General features: G+C 39.1%; 1 pseudogene; it reads left to right on the forward strand.

Moving 5' to 3' along the window:
- Positions 1 to 2256: 2256 nt before the first annotated feature.
- Positions 2257 to 16189, forward strand: LOC139009451 (spermine synthase pseudogene; annotated as a pseudogene).
- Positions 16190 to 24999: the final 8810 nt, after the last annotated feature.

Raw genomic sequence — 24999 nt, forward strand, 5'->3', positions numbered from 1 at the left:
AAGAAGAGGAGCCAGGCTTAATTAAAAGCAAATATGCACTTTTCTTTTCCTACTTTTATATATTTGTCTCTCTTCACTCAACTATAGTTTCTAAATAATTTTCTGATTATTTTCATTGAAATTTATTTTATTTTTCAGACAGAGTTTGCCATGAGTTTAAAAGCAAGAGAGAGAGAGAGAGAGAGAGAGAGAGCTGAGTTCCATTCAAAAATCAAACCAATACCTGCTTATCAAACATTTAATAAAAATGTTTGCCTCTGTTAATTCTATAAAATACTATTAAAATTTAAAAAGTTTAATGCTTTGAGGCAACTATTTTCACATTTCATGTAAAAGAAAATAGGTTTAAGATTCAAGAATTAGCAGGTACTTGGAACAATACGTGTAAGAAAGAACCATTCCTTATAATTCAAGGTCAATTACTATTGTGTGTTTTTAAAATTTAATTCATTTGAAGACATCTAAGTAGCCTGCGTTTTATGTTATACAGAGCAATGAGCTATGATATAATCCTTGGATCATCTATTTATATTGGATGTTTGCTATATATCACTCGTAATGATGTCTTTATCAATGGAGAAAAACAATATCTAGAACTGGGCACTAAATTGACACAGCCACTGGATGTCTGCTTTTCATAATTTTGATGCCCTACATTACTATCAATCTCTAAATTACATTTTAGCCAGTACTGTTGTCTGTTGTGAACAAGAAAAATATGGTGCCAGGACAGGGAGCACTAACTGTCCCAGCCATGGACATTGTGATAGCCAAAAGGGTACTTCCTGAATTAGCTTATTCCACAGCTGACCATACTTCAGAAAATTGGAATGCAACAAAAATGGGGAAAGAAAGAATTTGTCAATTCCTCGAACAGCCCGTAGTTAGAAAGAAGATTCAGGATCTATTGGTTAGGTGCTTTAGTTCCTCTATAATTTTTTAAAAATGTAGGCCATGGACTTTGGACAGCAGCTTCAACCTAAGTTCATAGCTCAGTGATATTTCTTAATTGCCAAGAAGAACCACACTTGGCAGGAAGCCCTGACACCTAAATGTTAATTCTTATGCAGTACCAACTGTGTCTTCTAAGAACTGTGATCATTCTAATGGGGTCCCTATGGGGAAAAATAATAATTATTGAATTGAGATCTGATAAACCAAAACCAAAACCAAAATAAAGAAGCAACTTTAGTTAATTTAAAAAAATTAAATTTATAGAATTTTTCTTTATTTTTTTTCTTGTTCTTAATATCCTTTCTCTACAAAATGCTGATTTGGGAAACAAAATATACTTTCCAAACAACTACACAGACAGAATACTCTAATGCAGCGGTTCTCAACCTGTGGGTCGCAACCCCTTTGGGGGTCGAATGACCCTTTCACGGGGGTCGCCTAAATACATCCTGCATATCAGATATTTACATTACGATTCATAACAGTAGCAAAATTACAGTTATGAAGTAGCAACGAAAATAATTTTATGGCTGGGGGTCACCACAACATGAGGAACTGTATTAAAGGGTCGAGGCATTAGGAAGGTTGAGAACCACTGCTCTAATGGTTTAAGTTCAAGTAATAATTTTGAAATTTAAGGACAAGATTTAACTTGAAAGCTGAAGAGGTAATTTAGTTTGGCTTTGCAAGATTTTATAAAGATTCTTTGAGGGATATCAAATAAGACACATGTTATTTTGTCTTCACAACAAGAGAGACTAGGAAAAGAATGCAATGACAACATTGAAGGTTTTCACTAAATAAATATTTGGTAATATTTGAATAAAAATTTCATATTATATTTTTATGGTTTAAGTCTATCACTTTGCTAATCCCAAGTACTAGTAAATGATAAGAATCCATTGTAGACAGGATGGAGGTTGAAATACCTCTTTCCCTAGGAAAGTCTGCTTTCCGGTTTTACTGAGATTTTTAGCTGATCAGAAAAGTGCTCATCTTTTTCTGAGAGGAGCTAAAGGTGGCTTTGGGTCCTGGTCTGCCTGACACCATCTTCTCCAAAGCAAAAAATGTCCTACATCAAAGACCTGACGAACAGGTGATCCTGTCCATGTTAGGCTGCATTGCTGTTATAAGAATGAAACTACTGAAAGAATAAAAGCTGACCACAAATAATCATGTATTTAAAAAGTTATTTCTTGGCTATCCTATATAATAAAGAGCTAATATGCTAATGGTCACGACACCCTCACACTGTAATGACCGTTCAGCAGGAGGCTGCATGTGCAGCGGGTTGGAGCCGCCATGTTGCTCTGGAGAGGGGCGGAAGCAGGGAGGTGCCAAGAGGAGGTGGGACCAGCCCGAGGCGAGTTGTGGGACCGAGGGCGGGGCTTGAAGCAGCTAGAGAAGGCCAGAGGGGTTGGAGGAGGGGCCAGGCACGCTCGAGTTCTGGGTGGAAAGGTTAGGGTGTCAAGGCAGGGTGGCAGGCGGGTGGGGGGGCAAGGAGTGTGCGGGTGGGTTGGGCCGTGCGATTTCACGTGTCGGGTCACTAGTTGTAAATAACACTGTGATGAACACAGAGTGAGTATATTATTTTGAGTGAGTATTTTGAGTTTTTTTTCAGATATATTAGTATTCCTAAAAGAGAAATTGGTTGAATTTTTAGACAATAATACTGAACTATCAGAGAGAGAGAAACTAAGAAAATAATCCCATTTAAAATTGCATCAAAAATATAAGGTGCCAAGGAGGTAAAAGTCCTATACTTGGAAATTTATTAGACACTGAAGAAAGAAACTGAAGAAGATACAAATAGGTGGACACATATACCGTGTTCATGGATGGGAAGAATTAATATCATTAAAATATTCATATTATCCAAGCAATTTTTATATTCAATACACTTCACATCAAAATACCAATGGCATATTTCACAGAATTAGGACAAATAATCCAAAAATTTATATGGAACCACAGAGACCCCAAATATCCCCATCCTTGCGTAAGAACAAAGTTGGAGATATTGTGATACTCAATATCATACTATAGTACATGGCCATAATGAGCAAAACATTATGGTACTGAAATAAAAAACAAATATACATCAATGGAACAGAATAGAAAGCCTGGAAATAAACCTACAATATGGTCAATCAATATTTGACAAAGGAGGCAAGAACATGAAATGGGATGAAGATAGTTTATTCAATAAATTGTGTTAGGAAAATTAGATAGATATGTGCAAAAAATGAAACTAGACTACCTTCTTACACCAACACAAGAATAAATTCAAAATAGATTTAATACTTAAATGTTAGACTCAACACCATAAAAATCCTAGAAACAAACACAGGCAGTAAAATCTTGGACATTTCCCATAACAATATATCTTCTGATATTTTTCCCTGGTCAAGGAAAACAAGCAAAAAAATAAACAAATGGGACTACATAAAACTAAAGTTTTGCACAGCAAAAGAAACCATCAATAAAATGTAAAGACAACCCACTGAATGAGAGAAGATATTTGCCAGTGATATAGCTTAGGGTTTAACATCCAAAATTTATAAAGAACTTCTACAACTCAATAACAAGAAACTATCCAATTAAAAAATAGGGAAAGAACCTGAATAGACATGTCTCCAAAGAGGACCTACAGGTGGCCAACAGACATATGAAAAGATGCTTATCATCACTAATTGTCAGAGAAATGCAAATGAAAACCACAATGAGATATCATCTCACACCTGTCAGAATGGCTACCATCAACACATCAACGAAGAATAAATGTTGATGAGGATGTGGAGAAAAGGCAACCCTCATGCACTGTTGGTGGGAATGCAGCCACTGTGGAAAACAGTATGGAATTTCCTCAAATTCCATGCTGCCTTAGGACCCAGCAATTCCACTTCTGTGAATCTACCCAAAGAAATCTGAAACACTAATTGAAAAGAATATATGCACCCCTATGTTCATTGCAGTATTCTTTACAATAGCCAACATTTGGAAATAGCTCAAGTGCCTATCAGTAGATGGGGGTTTAAAAAACTGTGGTACATTTACACAAAGGAATACTATGTGGCTATAAAAATAGAAGGAAATCTTACCCTTTGCAATAGCACAGATGGGCCTGGAGAGTATTATGCTAAGTGAAATAAGCCAGAGAAAGACAAGTGCCATATGATTTCACTTACATGTGAACTCTAATGAACAAACAAATAGAAACAGACTCATAGATACAGAGAATAGATTAACAGCTGTTGGGGGTGGGAGTGGGGAGCTCTGTGAAAAAGGTGAAGGGATTAAGCAAAAAACAAACAATAGATCTCAGACACAGATAACAGTATGGTAAGTGCCAGAGGAAAAGGGGGTTGGGGGAGGTAGAAGGCGGCAAAGGGGGGATAAATAACAATGGAAGGAGACTTGACTTTGGGTTATGAACACACAACACAATATACAGATGATGTATTATAGAATTGCACATTTAAACCTATATAATTTTATTAAGTAATTTCACCCCAATAAATTTATTAATTATTTTTATAAGAGAGTTTAGATCCCGTAAGGAGCTTGGTTCAAATGTTGAAAAGTTATGGCTTAAGAACAAGCAATTGAAAAGAGAATCAGAGGTTGGGAAAAGAGAAAATAGGAAAGTTGTATATAAAGAGGTCTTATGAGAAAAAGAATCAGAACATTAAAATTGAAGACTTAGAGCATAATGGTTAAAGCAGCGGTTCTCAACCTGTGGGTCACGACCTCTTTGGGGGTCGAACGACCCTTTCATGGGGGTTGCCTAAGACCATATATAATTACATATTGTTTTTGTGATTAATCACTATGCTTTAATTATGTTCAATTTGTAACAATGAAATTGGGGGTCACCACAACATGAGGAAGGGTCGCGGCATTAGGAAGGTTGAGAACCACTGGGTTAAAGGCTGCATATTGAGATAGAGACATGCAACACATTCCACAATACTGGTCAATTTCAACCTGTACTATGAAGGACTGAATGGAAATGACTCTCCCTGAGACAAGGGTGGAGAAGTTGAGCCACGTGAATGCTTGACCTTCAAAAGCATTAATTCCAAAGGCTTTTAGAGCCAGTTGGCAGCATGTACAGGGATGGAAGTGTCAGGATATTATTCTTATAAACATGGTATAGGATCTTACATAAGGGAGCAAAAAGGAAGCCTTGATTGGAAACCTTACAAAAATGGCTATATATTCTTTATGATCGTAGAAACATTTTTATATACAAACACATGGACTATGGTAGCTTTGATGGGGAGGATTAAGCAGTAAGATGGGGGGAAAAAAGAAGAAAAAAAATGAGGAAGAAAAGGAAAATGTTGTGTTTTTTAAATTGTTTGGAAAGAAACTGGAGTCTATGATGGAATTTGGTTATCATGACTGAAATGGTTCCTTGGTGTTGGAAAAAGAATTGCTGTTATATCTGTCTTTAGAAATTATCTTTTTCCTGATGAAAATCTTGTAACAAAAAATAATTTCTTTAAAAAATGATTTAATTATTAAAATTCTTTTTAAAAAATTAATCACAAATCAAGGTTTCCAGATCTGATGATGAACCAGCTCCAGCTCATGGAAGACCCATGTGGCAGCAATCAACCAAGCATTCCACTGACAAGAAGTACTTGGATTTTACTATAAACTACAAAAAGAAAACTTCTAAAAACAATTAAAAATATTAGCCTATTTTGATAATGAAAATAAGGGATTTTTATAATTATACGAATTTAGTTTTGAATTCTCAAATTTGTAAGAGATTAAAATAATATATTGACTTCTAATTATAAGAGAAATATGTTAGCTATAGACAGGTTGGAATACATTGAAACTCACATTGCATTTTTATCTTGCTTTAACGTAATGTTATATTTTGAGCAATTTCCCATATCTAAAACAAATTTTCAAAAGCATAATTTTGCTATTGCAGAGTGTATTGGACAGACTCTAAGGGTAGTCAGTACTAGTATTATCACCACCACCAGGTGTTAACACTCTGTATCTTTGAGTTTGTGTGGGACCTGTGACTTGCTCCTAGTCAATAGACTGAGACAAAGTTGACAGGGTGTACGATGTTGTTATGTTATAGAAGAGAGCAGCACCCATGTCCCAGGAGTCGCTCTCCCCTGCCGGTTTTAAGGAAGTACACAGCCATGTTGAGAGCACCATGTGGTAAGGGACCACAGGTGGCCAATAGTTGCTGAGGGTGGAATGCTAGGTGAGAGCCAGCAAGAAACTAAGGCTCTCACAATCCCTGTGTTTGGAAGCAGATTCTTGCCCAGGGAAGCCTCCGATGACACTGTGACCCTGTTGACTGCAGCCTTGTAATATCCTTAGCAAAAGACCCAGGATTTTCAAACTGATGAAAATATAACAGTCAGCACAATGTTCTAAATGAGGCCATGGGATTGCCTAGGGATTATCAACTTAGATAATGCCTAGGCATGCCCGATGAAAGTTTGCTGAATAAATTGGGGATATCTGAGTACAAAATTATTTATGCTCAGTAAGCTGCCTAGCAGCTTATCACCCAAAGCAAATAAATGTATTTTTAAAAGCATTCCACATGAGATTCAGTTTAACAGGGAACAGGGTTTGGTTTTGTTTTCCTATAGGCTCATAGACTTAATTGACCCAATTAATCATCGTATTTCCTTTCTAGGTTTATACTGTTTCTTTAAATGTCTTGAAAACTTATAAAACTTATTTGGGAACCCCATCCTATAAAATTAATTTCTAATTCAATATAACAGGTATATAAAACATGGCTCTGAATGCCATACATTTATGAATATTTATAATACAATCACTAATAGTAATGTTTTTAAAAATTTCTGGTCATATAATTATAGGTATTAACTTATTGGAAAAGTGTGGCTTCCTTCAAAGACCCTGATTTACTTGTGAGACTTCCAGCCAAACCTCTTCAACTATTCAAGGGAAAGCTTATTCGCCGCCCACAGGGGACAGATGGGCAACTAATGACTGGGGTGGCCGAGGTGAGGGGAAGTGAGAGTCCCTGAAGAATCCTGGTTTTATCTCATGCAGGCAGTTAGTGGGCTGAGTATCAGCAGATCCTGGATTTTTCAAGACAAAGCTGTGAGATTCAGATTTTCAGTGAGTTCTTCTTGCTTTTAAGTGTATTTCAAGTCAAATAAAACAAGTCTACAGCTTGATTTAATTAACAGGTTTGTGACTTTCAGTCTTGGTTTTTACTCCTTAAATATGACAACAATTGTTCACCTATTTAACCACTTAGGGGGAAAGTAAGTGGAACTGGGAATTAATAGGAACAAACTTACAGAAAGGGATTGTTAGTCAGTCATAAAACCAATAAGTCAACATATGTACTTTCCCTACGAGATCAGAACATCACCAAAGGCTTTTGCCCTAAAATTCACAAGCAATTGAAATTTGAGAACATGTGCTTCTGAAGACTTTTTTGAACACATTTTTTGGTGGAATAAATGCTATAATAAATATGCACAAAATTAATTATTCAAAAAGAAATGAAAGCAACAAATAATATCAAAAAAGGTCTGTTAGTGGCATATCTGGTTGTCATGAATGTAGGCAAACAATTAGCAGACTCTCAGTTCTGCTTTCCAAATACACTGCGTTTGATCACTGAACTGGATAGTGCTCTATTTGGCCAAACTTGCTCTGCATCTTGAATTTCAAAAGCATTGAAGTAACCTTATGAGCCAGCTTTCTTGAAAGAGTTTCCCCTTGGTAGACATAAAAAATGCAAAGTATTCTATGAAAATATGCTCTCAGAACTACATGATACCATATCCAGCCAAACTAAAGCTCTTCTGACACATGCAGGTCAGGTTGCACTGTTCTTCTCATTTTAGCAGAGGCCTCGGTTTTTATAACTTGCTATGTCAACACCCTAGTAAATTCACATCCTCATTTGAACTTCTGGGAAATTAGACAATTGCTTATGTAGTTACAAACATAGGACAGACCATTCACAGGAGGCTTTTCCCCCCAAGTCAAGTTTCACCTAGATAGACCAAACTCTCCATCTTATTGATGAGTTCCTCCACTTAGAGAAAAGCATAGGGAGTCTTTGCAAAGGTCTTGAGATCCACACAGAATAATAAAAAGAAAATACGCAAGGACTTGAAGTGCGAAACCACGCTGTTTTCCAAGAATAGGAGACGAGGGGACTCTGGAGGAATGTGTAAGTGGGCATGACACATGGGTCAGAGGCTAAGCAGGTGGGAGACGCAGAGAGCAGAGCATGAAACCGAAGTGGCTAAAAGGAGCCCTGGTAAGAGACAACAGCCAAGGAGGCAGGAGCCTTCTGCAGTACAGACTGAGCAGTTATATAACGGATTTGATGGATGTGGTCAAATGGGCCAGATAACTGAGCCCAACATGTTCCATTTATCTCTTAATAGCAAAACTTTTCTTTCGTTTTGAAATATCTGATTAATCACCTCAACTCTAATATCACTCATTCTAATTACTCCTGTATTGCCAATCAGCTAGTCAACAGTTGCCAATCTTAGGGAGATAGAATTGATAGCATTTTGTAGCTCTGAGGGGAGAATTTTGTAGTTAGAACCTTGTGGGTTTTGAGGCAGTTACCCATCAGCATCCTAGAGTGCCCTGCCCTCTTGTCAAATTTTTATGAGTCAAAGAACAGAAGTTAAGTGAAAGATGCACTGTCCACAAAGTCATCTCCGAATTTAGATTTTAGGACAAACTAAGGTCCAAAACATATTCGGGGGGTGGGGGTGGGGGTGGGGGCGGGGAGACACCATATATGGTTTTTCTAAGTTTCTAAGTCAGGACACTAGTAACAAGTGAATAGGAATATTTTAAAATCATCTATATCCCATAATATGGTTAAATAATTATCTTTTTAAATATGCCTTTTAAAGATACAATTTTTAACTTAATTAATTGAATTCCATATGTTTTTGAATTTCTAATTGCAAATCAAAAGGGTCTAGTAACTGTACATTTTAAACATAAAGCAGGCATTAGTAGATCGGTCATGTGTCTGATGTTTGTTCTTGATTCATCAGACACAATTCATGTCAAGTCATTTATCTTTTTTTTTTATTTTCAAGACTACAGTGGATACACTGTGTAGTTCAGCAGTTAGACAAAAATGATTATTATGTCTCCTTAGTTTCTGATAAATGGTTGGGAATATAAAAATGAAACAGCCTGGCTGGCATGGCTCAGTGGTTGAGTGTTGACCTATAAATCAGGATGTCACATTTTGATTCCTAGTCAGGGCCCATGCCCAGGTTGTGGGCTCCATCCTCAGTGTGGGGCATGCAAGAGGCAGCCAATCAATGATTCTCTCTCATCATTGATGTTTCTATCTGTCTCTCCCTCTACCTTCCACTCTGAAATCAATAAAAACATATTTTAAAACAACAGAAATAATTAGTGTACAAAAATTTTAGTAAAGCATGCTCATGAATAGTGGCTTTAAAAATATAAGAGTGAAAATTATCTGATTTCCTCAAAACAATGGGAGTAGATAAGTCAATTAAATTTTACTGAATATTTAAAGAACATGCAAATATTTGCAAAAGAAGGCAGAACTTTTAGAAGGATTATTTTTATATGTCTGATAGAAAACTGTATTTTGCTGTATTGCTAGGTTTTCTATAATAGACAAAGTATAAACATACTGTTTTTTCCTAACAAAGAAAATTAAGATTAAGATAAAAAGATACTTTCTAGGGATTAAAAAAGTTGCCTGCCAAAAATAAGCACTTTCCTCCTCCCCCCACTTCGCCACCACCACCACCACTACCATCTTTACCTCCTTCTCCTTCTCCTTCTTTTGTTCAAAGGTTAATACACTTGGTATGTTTCCAGTTGAAATTTTGGCTCACTGCTGTCCATCATCTGACAATAATCCCTTTGTGTTCTTAGGTTACAGATTTATTTTCTTCAAATGTATTATATTATCATTCTTGGAATTAAAATTAGAATCATTACACAAGAATAGCTCTGGAATCCCAGAGACAAGGGTCTGATACATTTGTAGACATCAGTAGATTTCTTTGAACTCCTTTCCATATCTCTCTAAACAGTTTGAGTTGTTGCCTTCTGTTTCTTTAGTTTTCAATACCATTTTTTTTGTTCCAAGCCAATATTTGAGTAAATATCTGATTTTCTGTAAGTTAAAAAATATTGTTACTTGGCAATATTTTTCTGACTACTTGTTTACTTTGTAGTCACAAATTTATAAATTTTCAAATATTTTTAAAAATTTATTTCAGAGAGGAAGGGAGAGGGAGAGAGAGATAGAAACATCAGTGATGAGAGAGAATCATTGATTGGCTACCTCCTACATGCCCCATACTGGCGATGGAGCCCACAACCTGGGCATGTGCCTTGATGAGAAATCAAACCATGACCTCCTGGTTCATAGGTTGATGCTCAACCAATGAGCCACACAGGCTGGGCTTTGGCTGCATTTTTTATAGCATTTGATTAAGTCCAATAACCTCCTCTTCCTTGTTTTCTCTTATTTTTTTCCTATCAAAATCAACTTCATCTAGTTTCTATCTTTTTTATAGTCTATGTGAAACTTTACTCCAATTTAAATAAAAATTAATAGTTCTTTTTTTTCTTTGGAATTTCTTTCATTTTATGTTTTCTTATTCATTTTAGTCCCCTTTCCTGTCTTTTGACTAAAGTTTATTTTCTTGTCTTTTTCCCACAAAACTTTAAAAACTCTGATTAGTTGTTTTGTACCGCATCATTCTTTTCTTTATAAATCAATGTTTAAAAAAACAATCATCAACAGTAGAACAAAGAGGCCATGCAGGTATGCACATGACCATCCATCTTTATAAAGAATCGCAGTGACTCCGATGGATCAAAGATTTTTTTCCAACAAACATTCTATACTTTCTTTTCCATTTGAACTTCACTAACCTTTTCAGAGAGGTGGATTCTATTAACCATGCAGAGACAGTGGTAACATTTGACCTGTATCTTAATGGAAAGCAAAAGTTTGAATGAGCAGAGAAGAAAGGAAAAACACACTCATGGACTATAATGAAAGAAGACTAAAACTGTGGATTTGATTAGTGGGAGGTAATGTTTGAAAAGTGTCCTGGAACCCACCCTTGAAGATTCTATATTGATAATACAGAAAATCTAATGAGAAAGCCATTGGGAGTAGAGGGCTGTAGTCGTTCATGTATTTTCTTGGGTCATTAGTAATGTAAGTTGGAGTTGAACCAACAAAAGAACAAGTATCAACTTTAGGTGCACTTTTAATTGTGCCTAAACATATGTTTGTATATCTTCTGAAAATGGCACTCGCGAATAGGACTAAATCTATTAGACTCAGGATGTGCTTTAAAGTCTTGCTGGGTGAAGAAGAAGAATATAAAGGTATATCTCCCTGGAACCCTTCTGTTACTGTCACTCTTATTAGATTGCTGACTATTACAAAGTAAACTAAAACGCAATTACATTTAGCCTCATTGGTCAAATACCTCCCTAAAACATTATCTCTGTAATGAGTGACAGGCCCCTAAAATATGTATCATATTAAGCAAATACTAGCAGGTATTTCCTGACTGGCACCATCAGGCTATGGTTTAGAGAGCAATTTATGGGGAAATCTTCTAAACTCTCAGGGTCTGAAGTACACAATGAAAAGGGCATCCACACTGTAACAAGATGCTCAACTGGATTTTTTTCTATTATCTTTTAATTGGGAATAAGACCCAAATGTGAGAGAAAAGATGCTAGTTATCCCACAATCTAAGTTGGAGAGATACCAGTAAGCCCCCAGCAGTTAGGATGAGCTATCTACCTGCCAGGCGTATTGAGAGAGGCGTGTTCCCACTACCAACATCCCTAACACAACTTATGTGAAAAAAAGAGAACTGTGATCGGATTTGATTTTAATGTTTGTGAAGAAAGTGCTTTCTCTGCGAAACAAGTGTGTGTGAAAGGTGTGGCAAAGAGTGATGTAGCGCTGAAAGAAGGGAAGGCCGCACCTCACCCCTTGGATGAGTGCTCACTAAGCGGCAGAACCCACAGGCCTATCCTGGGGCAGCGCCAGAGGGAAGTGTGTTGACAGCATCCTTGGAGAGGTGTTTGGAAGTCTTTGTTTCTAGCATGTTGTCAATTTAAGTAACTACCATGCCCTTTGCCCCACGGTTGAAAGGAAAGAGAGGTATGAAATGTGTGACAAACATTGTGGAGAATTATTGAATGCAGGACATGGTCCAGGCATTTCTATGTGTGAGGTCCGCTGGAGTAGCTCCCTGTATCAGAGTTTGAAAAAACCATATGGTCAGATGCCTGGAAAAAAAATGAGTTTTCACTGGCCTCAGAAGAACACAGAAAGGAGCCCAAGCATTTTCTATGGCTCCATATGTTGGAAAATTTAGGATAACAAATGATAGGGACCAATGTAGACTCCATGTGGCTCCTGGGCCAAGCAAAGGGACACCCAACTCAAGAAATACATTGTAGCCTACACTGACTGGCTTGGACAGAGACAAAGGAGGCAGCTCACTGCCTCTCTGAGGGGAGAATGGTTTTCTAGTAACAGAGGACATGAGGGACAAGAATATTGTTCCATGAAACCAGGGTGACTACAAATCAGCCATGGCCTCTAATATAAAAAACAAACAAAAACACAAAACACAAAACAAAACAGATAGAACTAGAGCAAGCCAGAGACACTTTCTAGAATCGAACACTACAACCTCATAAGCAGAGTCTTCTCTTCCTCACTAAAGGTATACAAGAAGGTGGCCCAGAGAGGTAGACTCAGGGAGGAGAGAAGGGAGATCTGCTAGAGAAAGCAGAGGAACTGTGTAAGGAGATCATGCCTCTCCTTCCCCACTCACAATTCACGCCACCGTGTCCACGACCAAGGCGGGCCTGGTAAGGTATGAGTCGGGGTGGGAAAGTGGGGGAAGAAGTCAAGCTTGAAGTTGAGTTTGAGGCTGATCTTATATGAACAAAACTAAGTTTCAACTAGCAACTGAGAATGTCTTTAAACCATAAATGGCTGGAAAGTTAAGAAATCTGACCAAGATTTCATTACAGGAAAGTGGGATTGTCACTATAGCACATGGGGGGAAGTTGTAATTAAGACACTCAATAAACTGACTAATACTGCAGTAAAGTGAATTGGAAAAGGCACTTCCATTCCTCACTCCACAGCTTAAGAAGGGTGTGATGGCCTTGAAGTGACTACTTATTTGTCTCATCTCCAAATCAGGCCATAACTATGTCAATTTGTTTAAAAAGCGTAGTATTAGCCAAGGTCTACTCTAGAGTATAGCATGAGTGGTTAAAAATATGAGCTTTGGAGTTTGAAGTTCTTGGGATGGAATTCTAATAGGCAAGTCATTTTCACCTCCTGCAGCCAGCCTCAGTTTTTGTTTTTTTTTTTTTCATCTGAAGAAGTAGAGATAATTACTAGTATACTTACTCTGGATGGTTGATAAAAATATTGATTGGAATGATTTATGAAAAACACTTAGTCCTCAGTAAGCACTCCCCACATATTATCATTGTTGATATAAATAATTCTCTGCCTTTCTGTCTAGCTGGCAGTTAGATCATGATAAAACTCAATTATTATCAACACACTAACTTCTGTACTTTGTTCCAATTAAAAGTGCCGAGGCCACATTGGCCCAGGTTCATAATGGTGCCCTGTGAAAGTGCTGATGGGGGAAAAAACCTTGCTGAGATACTTAGAAAAAATAAAATATTGGAAGTGCTTGCTAGCCACCTAACACTTTCAGGGGACATCATTTTTTAAACTGATCACTATTTGCTTATGATTCAAGGTGTAGTTAAGAAAGCAAAAACTACTCTAGTACCAACACAGGTCTTTCCTTTAAGAGTTTTTCTTCCTTTTCCCCTCATTTGATTTGTTCCCCACTTTAATTTAGTTCCATGTATATGGAACTCTGCCAAGGTGGGAAGGACTGAAATTTGATCAACTTATAAATATTTGTTCATAAAACTCTAGTGTTTTTCCAAGTCAGTATTTCAGTGTACTTGGCTCCCCAGCCCACTGGAGGCTGACACCAGCAGCCCAGGAAGTAGGAGTTACCCTCAACAGTCTAACCAGGCTATTGGCACAGCAGAGAAAAACATTTGACATGCAAGTACCCTCAACTCTTAAAAACCGAGGAAAAACTATGAATTAGAATAATTTGAAAAAAGCATTCAGAAATACTTTGGCAAAAAAAGAATTTCAGTGGCCATCATAAAAATCCTTCCCAGGAATTAACTGTCGTTTGCCCCCTCACCTTCTTCCCTATTTTTCCAAAGGATGTAAGTAATGCATGGGAAAAACATGTGGTGATGTCTTTTTATTTTTATTCCTCCAGACAACTGGCCAGCAAACTGCGGCTCACGAGCCACATGCGGTTCTTTGACCCCTTGAATGTGGCCATGAAGTTTCAATCGCACTGTATGTGAGCGCCTGCACATGGTATTTTGTGGAAGAGCCACACTCAAGGGGCCGCAGTTTGCCGACCACTGTTCTAGACGAAGTTATAAACATTCTACTCTATTTGACATTAACAGGAGCACTTAACTTTCATAGTCTCAATCACAGTCAGGGTCTGAGATTTTGCTGAATGGCTGAACTGCCACAGTTGATTTTTTAAGAAATATTCTTTCTTACCATCTTTTTCCACTCCAGGATGTTCAAAAAATAATTTCTATTTTCAGAATATCTATTTCTAACATCTCTAATATCATCATATCACCATCACCAAGACATACACTTAAGGCATTTTTTTTCCTGATGCAAATTGATAAGCCCAAAAGTGTTATTGAAAATAGACTATAAAGAAAATGTGAAAAAAAAGTTGGAGAGGAGAAGAAGGGAGAAAAATTGGGACACATACCTAAAAAAAGAAATAAAAAGCTGAGAGTGGAGAGTGTTGTGTTTAAGTTTACCTCAATCTGTTCCATTAATTGCTTGAATTCTTTTGCTCAAGATAAGCTGATTACAGAACCCTTAAGAATTTACATTATGGTTCATTTTTTTTTTCCCTGCTTTGAACTCTTTCAATTCAATTTCAACTAAAAAAAATTATCCCCTGCTATCACTTTAAATTGCCAAAATTTTACTTCCAATCAGTTCTATTCATTCTCTTTAGGGCAGGTTGATCACATACAAATGATATACCAAGATGAGGGCCATCTTCAAATAAGACTATTTAAGACAGCCCCGAACAGCTCATCATTTTAAAAAAATGAACCTAAAGCTTTCCCCCCCCTAAAATTCATATATCCATTTCTGTCATAGCACAGTGTGCTCCAATGCCTGAGAATATTAGGTTAGAATATCGGTCTCATATTATCTAGATACACCAATCTGAGCTGAGCTGATGGAAGAGAGACTCACCTTCATGAGTTACTCTTAGGCCAGGGCCCTAAACAGACAATGAGTAGGGAAGGGAAAGGCCTGGGAGAGTCAGAGCTGAGATGGAAGCAATGATATAAAGAATGTACTAGTACAGTGTCCCACCTGCCGCTGGCTGAGCTGTCGCACCGAGTTGGTGCACACCTGGCAGGACCAGGGCTACTGAGCTACATAAACAAAAATGGCAGCTTTGCCAATTTGAGAATTTACCCACATGGATTGGTGTTGCTGGACCTTCCGAGTTACGACGACGATGCAGAAGGCAAAGAAGTTGACAGTCTTTTGAACAAAGTAGAAGAAAGAATGAAAGAATTGAGTCAGGACACTACTGGGCGATTGTCACCCACAGTTCAAGGAGGGACTGTTGACAGGGACTGGCCGACTGCTGATGGCTACCTGGTTGAGTGTGACATATAAGAAGTGGTGTGTGATGAAGACTCACCTTATCAGAACACTGAAATTCTGCACTGGAAGCAGTTTGGAAATATTCTCATCCTTAGGGGGGATGTTAATCTGGTGGAGAGTGATTTGGCGTATACCCAGGCCATCATGGGCAGTGGCAAAGAAGATTACATTGGCAAAGACATGCTGATTCTGGGAAGTGGAGATGGGGGCATTTTATGTGAACTAGTCAAACTGAAACCAAAGATGGTCACTATGGTAGAGATTGACCAAATGGGGATTGATGGATGTAAGTAATACATACGAAAAACATGTGGTGATGTCTTAGGCAATCTTAAAGGAGACTGCTACCAGGTTCAGGATTATCTAAGGAGATTGGAAGGTATCTCCAGATATGCTTGAATTGGATCACCTCGCAGTTTCAGGAGATGTAACATTTGGCAATAATGTTTCATTAAAGTTATCATCATTGCAAATCATGGTGACCGAATTGACATCCCAACCTGGAGCAGTATTAGAGAAAAAGATTGTATCTGGCGACCTTCGTATCTTGGACCACTGAAAAGAAAAAATATATTATATACACTTTATACTAATCATGAGCTAGCTTCTTACAACAAAATGTTCTCTAGCATTCTATAATAGGCAGGTACTTTTATTGTGTTTACTGTACCTGCAGTGTTAGTTTTTAAAGTAGGGTTTTCTGCAGTATGCTTTTATTTTAGTGTGAGAAAAGCACAGATGGAAGCAATACTTTTCTTTTTGGGAGAGGATCCTGGAAGTTCATCTTACAGTGCAATATTGTTTAATCTTAGAACTGGGGCAGCTCTGCTGGAAAATCTTTTAACAGAGGCCTCAATGATGGTCACTTTGAATTGCTTGTAATTTCAAAAATAAAGCTGTGAAGCAAAAAAAAAAAAAAAAAAAAAAAAAAAAGAACGTACAGTTCAGTGTTCTCCCAAGCTTGTACCAATTGAAGCATTCTGAAAACAGCAACAGCCACTCATTGAATTCCTTCTCTGCTTCATGGGCCTTATAATCGCACATTGAGTCCTAATAACCACCCTGTGAGTAAAGTACTAAAACCATCATGTCATGGACATTTGTTTTTGCCTACTTAGCATCTATTTCCCCTTTTCAAATGAGCAGGCTCCAGATTTTGATTGCAGATCTATCTACTCCCTATGCTTAGTCCATCTGTTTGGATACAGTTCTATCTTCAGCTCCAGGAAACAGAGCAGGTGACCGAGTCCAGCTATGCTGAACAGGCCATGCCCTGAACACAGGAAGTGGTTGGGTTGGGCATATTTTTGGAGAACAGAAAGCTGCTTTTTAATGATCTTTAACCTGAAAGGTTATAGATTGTAGCTGCTAGAAATGACCTTCCACTACATAGACAGGGGATGGGGGTGGGTGGTGGGTGGGAGGAGAACATTATGAGAATGGGACCAACATAAAGCAAAGGGGGCTGAGATATTAGTGAGAGAAACAAGATCCTAACTGAGTCTCCATGACATCACTTGGGCCCTGGATGAAACTGAATCCTAAATTCACACCAACCCATCAAATTTCTAGTCACTTGAACTAATCCATTCCCCCTTCATGTTCTTGAATCTGACTGGATTGGGTTTTCTGTATCTTGCAACAGAAAGAATCTAAATTGATAGGCATGATTTTAGAAATAAGAAAACTAAGACTCAGAAAATTTTATACTTACTCAAGGACATTCAGCAAAGGGCAAATCTGGATTTTGAATCCAAATCTCTTTCACTCAAAATACCATATTCTTCAAAACAACATGAAGCATGAAGGCAATGTTTTCCTTTTTAGGGGCATGGCTAGTTTTATGTGTCAACATGGCTAGGCTATAGTGCCCAGCTGTCTGATCAAACACTAATCTAGATGCTGATGTGAAAGTATTTGGTAGATGTGATTAACATTTACCATAGTTGACTTTAAGTAAAGCAGGTTATTTTCCATAATTCGTATGGATGGGCCTCATCCAATCAGTTGAAGGACTTTAGAGCAAAAACTGGAGAAAAAGGAATTTTGTCTCAAGAGTATAACATAGAAATCCTGCCTGTGCTTTCAACCTGCCCTATAGATTTTGAACTTGCCAGCCCCTATAATCATATAAGCTAATTGCTTTAAATCCACTCCCCTCCCCTGACTGATACAAAGAGTAACTGAACACCACTTAGATAATGTGGAAAAGAACCAAAGAAAATATATTTCTCTCCCTCAACATGTGACCTTCCCGAACGAGGCAAGAAGGACAAAGCTCCATGATTAAGGCCATAAAGATAACATCAAATGCCTCATGAAAACTTTTGTTTGTTTGTTTGTTTTAAGTGAAAAAAGTTTATGAATCTTTATAAATAACGAATGTCCAATCCCCTGGGCAATACTTTTTAAAATGCAGACTAATGCTGAAAATAAAAGGCATCCAATCGGCACTGGTTTGAATAGGTGTGAGAAGGTTTTCACATTCTTTCAGAGTTCAAGTGCAGTTAGGGGCAGGGACAGAGTTTGGAAAGAGAGCTGACCGATTTTACCTTGATTCCTGCTTGATTTCTCACATTAGTCTCTCCCGTATTCATAGGATCCACTGAAAGGCTGCAGCAGTGTTCAATATAACGCAGAGGGTAACTGAACCATTGGCTTGGCTTCATGCTGCAACTGTGCTGATGTTTGCTGAAATGCCCAAACCCAATGAGATAAATAATTCACAGTTTCCCTGAAAAATATGAGGGAAGGGCTCTGACGGGTTGATAAAGAAGAATGCCGCTGTCCATATCTGCTTTTAATCGTTGCAAGACTTCTCAACTCTATCCTACTCCTCAAATAAACTATGAAATCCACAAAAGCCCAAATTGGGATTCTTGTTTTTAGCTACAGCCATTTTTAATTTCTGTTAAGAAAGGTAAGTCAGATGATTTGCAGCTTGAACTATAAAAGGAGTTTTCAAAGAGACTATACATAGGGGAAAAAAAAGTTTGGTAGGTTTTCCTTTTACTACAACATAAAATGTGAAACAGAAGCACAATAGCTTAATGAGTTTCTGTCTCTGTACTGTGACAAATCTACAATTTGGCCATTGTAAAAGTAATGATATGTTTCATTAATTTCATATGTTCTTTTAATAGAGTATTTGGAGGGAAGGCATTTTTTGCTTTAGAAATTAGAGCAAAGAAAGCTGATAAAAGCTTCAAGTTGGTGTTCAGTACTTCCTGGAATACATTAATAACATTCAACTGCCTTTTCAAACACACAGACAAATCTCAAAGCAATGCTTTGTCTTCCCAGTCACAATCCTAATAATGGAAGACTAGCAATCCTTACTGAGTCTCTCCCTACAATCCCCCTCCCTCTTCACCCCTTGCACACTCATGGACAATGCACACACACTACGTGTTTTACTAGTACATTTGGATCTGGAAGTTAACATCCTATAACCCCATGTATCTACTCTGCTACTTCTGGACAACATCCTCGGTGCCATTTCCAAATCTCTTCTAGGGAACCCATTCCTGAAACAAGCCACATAATTCCCATAGTCTCGCCTTGCCTTTTCACGAATATCCTCATGTTGCACATCCTTAGGTTGGACCCTCCAGAAGCTGACCCCAGACAAGGGTTTGAACACAATAACTTATTTGTGAGGGGATACAGGAAGCACCTGTAAAGGGGAACATTGACAGGAAGGCCAAGAAGCCATTCGAAGAGGCACTACTGAGTAAGTTACCTTCCTGGGCAATGGGGGTGTGATCTCGCTGGGGACTGCTGGGAGCCAGGGTAAAGCACATCTCGGTTATTCCCGGTGCAGTATTTACCCTCCATCTCCCATGCATCATTGGCCGAGCACCACTCCCTGGGGAACAGAATCCCAGCACCCTGGCCTGCACTAGTTGTGGCCAAGGGGAGCTGGTAGGAGGACAGACAAGTGGGTTTGCAGTAAGACTCATCAGCATGTGCAGGACAGGTGAGAGCTGAGAGGATGGGGTGGAGCCAGCACACTGCTCATGGTGCCATAGGATGTCCTGTTTTCTAAGTCACTCACACAACTCCTTTCTACCTCAATTGTCCAGGTGCCAGATGGCATATTTGTCAACCCCGTTGGTGAAACATTCGTCTGGCGCCCTTCCTCTGCATTCAGAGCCTGACAGCGGTGGGTTTACTTAGCTTGGTCTGCAGGAAAAATCTCTGGCTTGTTCTCTAAGTCTCACAGAGGCAGCTGGAATCTGCAAACCCACTGTGAAATCTGGACGAGATCAATGTCTTTATTCTCAAGAAACATCTTACTTCCCTTAGTGAGATTTCTATCTCAACCCCGTGAACGGAAAAATGAAGAAGGGGTGAGGAGCAGGGTAGAATAGGAGAAGGGGAATTTACATCCTAGAGCAAGTTTATATTTAGAAAAAAAGCAATAGTAGTGGGGTAAATTGCAATGTTGGTTATAGTTTTCTACAGCAGGGAAATGGACTTCTGTTGTTGTCTATTGTCTTTCTTGGCAACACCCTTTACCCAGCCTGGGCAATTAAGGGCGGTCCCAGCAGCCCCTCAGGGGTGGGCATCTTGGCACAGACTCTCTTGGCATCCTGAGGTTCTGAAGAGGCATTTTTAATTGAGAGACTCACTCGTTGCCGGGCCTCCATTTATTCATTTATAGATTCATTAGCCCTGCCCGGAGAAAGCATTAATTAATATAATAGTATTAATTACATCATATTTCTCATTTATCTTATCACCCGAATGCTTCCTGAGAGTGGGATTGGTGAGAAGGAAGGCGATAGAGGGAGACTAAAGAGAGATACAGGTGAGTAAGAATGCTAGGCTGGAAATACAAATGTATTTATAAACAAAACCAAACAAGCATGTTTACAAACTAAGTATTCGTGGGGGATATGAGTGGCCTCTGCACATCCTTGTCCTGGAGTCCTAAGCCTCAGCACCAAGTATCCTTTAGGTTAACTGCTCGGCCGTCACCTTCATGGAAATAATATATGAGCAGTTATCTCTCCAAGTACCTGCGTTTCTAGGTCTGATTTCCTTGTGCTCAGAGTGATGACATTTCTGACTTGAAGTCCTAGTGTCCCTGGGCCTGGCAGTACATTGGGTAGCACTACTGGGCCACCACAGCACTCTGCCAGATACATGCTTTCCTCACTAGGTCACTAGGCCTTGAAGACAGGACAAGTACTAAATGGGCACTGTGCTGATGTATGTGTGTGTGTGTGTGTGTGTGTGTACATGTGTGTGCCTTATGTATAAGCAATGCATGTGTATGAGCTGAAGGGGAGCATAATAATTCCCCAGTATGCCAGAAATAAGAGAACAGCTGCTTGTTTCAGATATTAAAAGAATGCAAATTGGGTTGAGTTTTCTTTTGGCACAAGAACAAGGAATGCTTAAGTTTCCCACTTGCACTTAATTTATTTTTAGGTTTGTTCACCACCATTTGTCAGGTTTCTTGAGCTTGACCTGAAACTAACCTTTGGATAAACGTGAAGGCAAACAGAGCCCTGAAACTCTATCTGTATGTTCTTTTGTCTTGGGAACTGTAAATCGGGGCATTAGGTGAATAACACAGCTTGGCTTTGTGTCATGAAAAGTAATTCGGGGCTGCGGTAAGGGCAGGATTTATGAAGCTGTCTGGCCAGGCTTGGGCAGAATGCCAGCTTACACCTGCTTTGCAGACATGGCTGTGTGCAGTTGGTCACACTGCTGAAGCAGCCAAATTCCTTTCACTGCATAGAGGCACCGCAGTGCTGGCCAAAGCACAGAGCAGGTAGGGGAGGAACCTGGGGCAGGGATAAGGCTGGGGGAGGCAGGGGGAGCCAACCAGTTTTTAGGAAACAAATCAATTGCAAACTTCCCTTTGCTCATTCCCAAGCAAAATTCCCTTTAAAAATCAGTCGGTTTCCAAAACATTGTAACTAAGTAATCTTGTGGGGTTGTCAAGAAAAAGAAAGTAAATCAAATTGCAAAGTTTTGGAGCTTTTTGTATAAAAAGAAAAATGAGGGATTGTGTCATAACTAAGGTTGCTCTAGAACTTATCATCCAAACAGGAGCACTTTTCAAAGTGGGAAGGGGAAGGACTATAATTAATGAGGTTGCGACAACACCCATACATTGAGACTGTCTGAGGCCAAGTGGGATGGATGGTGACCCTAGTCATGAACATTTACACTGCCACACAATGAACCCGCTAAATGAATGTTGTGTTACAAGGAAGCTTTTCTAAGAAGTGACAGAAATTATATTGTCTCTTTGATGGAGCTGGACTACCTCCATGAAACAGATGGCCAAATTGTCACAATGCCAGCGCATACTGCGGAATATCCATCGTAAAATCATTGTGCTCTATATTTCTCTTTCCCGTCCCTTTCTGAGAAAAGCACAAAAAGCTCAGCAAGTCTCTGCTTCTGCTGACAGGGAGTGGCCAGCAGGTAACATACCAGGCTTGTCAGAATCTGATTAGCTGGGATTAAAGGTAGGAGGTAGAATTCACGTGGTAAATACCATTGTTCTTTGTGATCTCAATGTTAACGAAGTTTGACATGAACTCCTCCTTCTCCAGCAAAGTCATCTCATACAGTCTTCAACATTCATCCCACTTTCCCATTCTTACAGATTCTCACCAATGAACTCATTTCATATGATACCATAACACATTACCAAAAAGTGTGTGTCTTCAAAAAATAGAAAGTTATTTTCTCACATTTCTGGAGGCCAGGGTCCAAAATCAAGGTGTGGGCAGCACCGTGGTCCCTCCCAAGGCTGCAGGAAAGAATCCTTCCTTGCCTCTTCCAACCCCTGATGCCTCCTGGTGTTCTTTGGGTAGTGACCAAGCACAGCCCCAATCTCTGCCTCTCTCTTCACCTGGCCCTCTTCCCTGGGTTTCTGTGTCCTCTTCTCTCTCATAAGCACACAAGTCATTGGATGTATAGCCCACCCAAATCCAGGATGATTTCATCTTGAGTTCCTTAACTAATTACAACTACAAAGGCCCTATTTATAGTTGTCACTACAAATTAGGTCATGGTCTGCGATGTCCGGTGGACATACATTTTGGTAGAGGTTGTTGGGGAACATGACTCAACCCACTGAAATTAGTAAATCCTAAAAAGTAGCCCTTTAACTCCTGCTGTTCCCTACCCAATATCCGGGTAATTGACCACCTGTGTTTCACCTTTATTTTCTACAGTTTGCAGTATCTGCCTATACTGCCTTTGCTTCCATTGCTGTCTAGCTCAAGTAGGACCTGAGAATGCTCCACTTGGTCCAGTGACAGCCTTCACTTCCCATCTCCTCAGTGGATAACTCACTCAACAGTCTCATTGGTAATTTTCCAGACTATCTATCTTCCAAGATTGTAGGTCGTGGGTTTCAGAACTTACACACACACACACACACACACACACGGCAAGGCAGCATGTGCTGGACACCTCAAGAATTGTACCAGGAGGCAAGAGACCACAGCAGGAGGGCACTGAGAGAGAATGTGGAACCTGGGCACAGGCTTAATAGAAGCTTAGTAGAAGTCTGGGTAAGTAGTAAGAAGGGCAAGAGCATTTGAGACGGAGTTTAAATGTTTCTTTTAATCTTCAGCCACAATGATAACCAAAATGTCTCCTTGGCTATGAAAGCCAGGGCCCTGGGGTGAGGTAAGCCATAGCCAAACCACATGGACTAAGGTAAGGAGGGGTCATTCCTCACAGGCCAGCCATGGTGATATTAGAGAGGAAGGGGGAGAAAAGGTGGGCAAGCCAAAATAATAGATGTCCACTCCACTTACTATGACCACTGTTATGGCCACTTCAGACACTATCAGAAGAATTTCTAGCCAGCTGCTAGAGCTGTGTCTGCCCCCAGAAAATCCACAAGAATAACAAGATGACTTTTTTGACACCACAGATATTACAATATATTTTATTTAGCCATAGTGCCTTAGACCAGGGGTCCTCAAACTTTTTAAACAGGGGGCCAGTTCACTGTCCCTCAGACTGTTGGAGGGCCGGACTATAGTTTAAAAAAAACTATGAACAAATTCCTATGCACACTGCACATACCTTATTTTGAAGTAAAAAAACAAAACGGGAACAAATACAATATTTCTATTTGCATATGGCCCTCGGGCCGTAGTTTGAGGATCCCTGCCTTAGACCCTATTTTCAGGCAACTAGACAAAGGGTATATTAGTCTGCTAGGCCTCTCATAACAAAATAGAAGAGACTGAGTGGCTTAAATGACAGGAACTTATTTTCTCATATTACTAGAGGCTAGAAGTCCAAGATCGAGGTTTTGGCAGGGTGAGATTCTCCTGAACCTCTCTCCTCGACTTCTCCATGGCTGCCTTCTCCTTGTGTACTCACATGACCTTTTCTCTATGTGTGCATCCTTAGCATCTCTTCCTTTTCTTATGAGGACACGAGTCCTATGGTCCCACCCTTATGACCTCATTTAACCTTAATTACCTCTTTAAAAGCCCTACTTCCAAATATAGTCACGTTGAGGGTTAGAGCTTCAATATATGAATTTGGGGAAGACACACAAGCAAAGGGCAAACTTATTTTCATGCCTCTACTTCTTGCTTACAAGGGTAAGATGTGGAGTAATACATTTTGACACTGATTAACTCCAGCATGTGGTGCCGCTTCAAATATTTTTTCAAGTGAGAGATCTAAAATGTCTTCCAGTTTCCAATTCACGGTATCTCAGAGGTCACATTCTGATCCCAAGCACAGCCAGAATCCTATTAGTCTTCCCACATCAATTAACCCTACAATTTTCCCCATTTAATTGCCAGATGTTTTTTCCTCAGGTCAACAGGCCACAACTAGACTACTGGCCAAAAAGAGTATTTTCAGACATGAATGACACATACCCACATACAAATATTTTATGGCATGCTACATAATTATATCCAAACATATACCGACGTTATAGCTAAGCATGATTTACGGGTATACTCTCTAAGTATCCCAGGGCTTGATTGTTTGAATTCCTTTCCCCCCTAAGCCAATGTCAATATACTGAACAGACCAACTAAAAACATGTGATACCTGTTAAGGGGAACATGAAATATGATACTTACAAGCAAATTGGTTACTAATTCCTGGAATTGAGTTTTTTCAGTCCCATTTAAACCAAGTTACCTACTCTAAGGAAACATTTGGAAACCAAAATCTAGAAAACAAATGCAGATTTG

Source organism: Myotis yumanensis, unplaced genomic scaffold (genome assembly GCF_028538775.1).
Source record: "Myotis yumanensis isolate MYYU_CA2020_CCGP unplaced genomic scaffold, mMyoYum1.0.hap1 SCAF_4, whole genome shotgun sequence".
NCBI lineage: Eukaryota > Metazoa > Chordata > Mammalia > Chiroptera > Vespertilionidae > Myotis > Myotis yumanensis.